We start from the raw sequence: 1428 nt of genomic DNA on the forward strand, positions 1-1428 counted from the left end.
GGGGACCTGGATGGTTAAGGCATGTGACAGTTAGTAATGATAACACCAAAGGGGACCTGGATGGTTAAGGCATGTGACAGTAAACGATAACACCACTTACCTATGTATATATGAGATGTCTTTTTAACCTGGCTATTTTTAAGAGTTTTCTCTTTATTACTAATTTTTAGCAATTTGATTATAATGTACCTTTTTATTAGCCAGGGCTCTCTACAGAAACAAAACCAGTAAAATCTATCTATCTATAAAGAGAAAGATTTATCGTGAGGAATTAGCTAACATGATGATTATGATGTCTATTCCTCTGTGCACAAGCTGGATATCAGGAAAGCTGGTAGTATAGTTCAGCCCAATACTGAGGGCCTAAGAACCAGAGAAGCTGATGGTGTAAGTCTCAGCCTAAGTGTAGGAGACTATGATACCCCAGCTTAGTCAGGCAGCGAGAGCAAATTCATCCCCCTCTTACTATTCCTTTGGGGACTCCAAATACCTGTATATTAGGCCATTTAAAATTGTCTCAATGCTCACTGATACCTTTTTCTTTCTTTTTCTAAATTTCACTCAAAAAATTCTCTCTACTCTTTATTTTGGATAGTTATATATACGCCTTCGAGTTTACTGTTCTTTTCTTCTGAAATATTTAATTCTAATTCCACCCAGTGTATTTTTCCCATAAGAAATTGTTACTTTTAATTTTTTATTTTTTTTGAGACAGAGTCTCACTCTCTCATCCTGGGTAGAGTGCCATAGCGTCATAGCTCACAGCAACCTCAAACTTCTAGGTTCAAGTGATCCTCTTGCCTCAGCCTCCTAAGTAGCGGGGTCTACGGGTGCCCGCCACAACACCCAACTACTTTTTTCTATTTTTTTTTTTTTTTTGAGACAGAGCCTCAAGCTGTCCCCCTGGGTAGAGTGCTGTGGTATAGTTCACAGCAACCTCCAACTCTTGGGCTGAAGCGAGTCTCCTGCCTCCGCCTCCCAAGTTGCTGGGACCACAGGCGCCCACCACAATGCCCGGCTATTTTTTGGTTGCAGCCATCATTGTTGTTTAGCGGGCCCGGGCTGGATTTGAACCCGCCATCTTAGGTGCATGTGGCTGGTGCCTTAGCCACTTGAGTCACAGGCACCAAGCCACTTTTTTCTATTTTTAATAGAGATGGGGTCTTGCTCTTGTTCAGAATGGTCTCAAACTCCTGAGCTCAGGTTATCCACCTGCCTTGGCCTCCCATAGTGTCAGGATTATAGGCATGAGCCACCAAGGCCATCCTTTAATTTTAATCTTAATTTAGTTTTACTTTATTTTATATTTTGACAGTCTCTCTTGCCCCAGACTAGAGTGCCCTGGTGTCAGCCTAACTCATAGCAATCTCTCTCTCTCTCTCTCTCTCTCTCTCTATATATATATATATATATTTTTTTTTTTTTTTT

Source organism: Otolemur garnettii, unplaced genomic scaffold (assembly GCF_000181295.1).
Source record: "Otolemur garnettii isolate 467f Iridium unplaced genomic scaffold, OtoGar3 scaffold00174, whole genome shotgun sequence".
Classification (NCBI taxonomy): domain Eukaryota; kingdom Metazoa; phylum Chordata; class Mammalia; order Primates; family Galagidae; genus Otolemur; species Otolemur garnettii.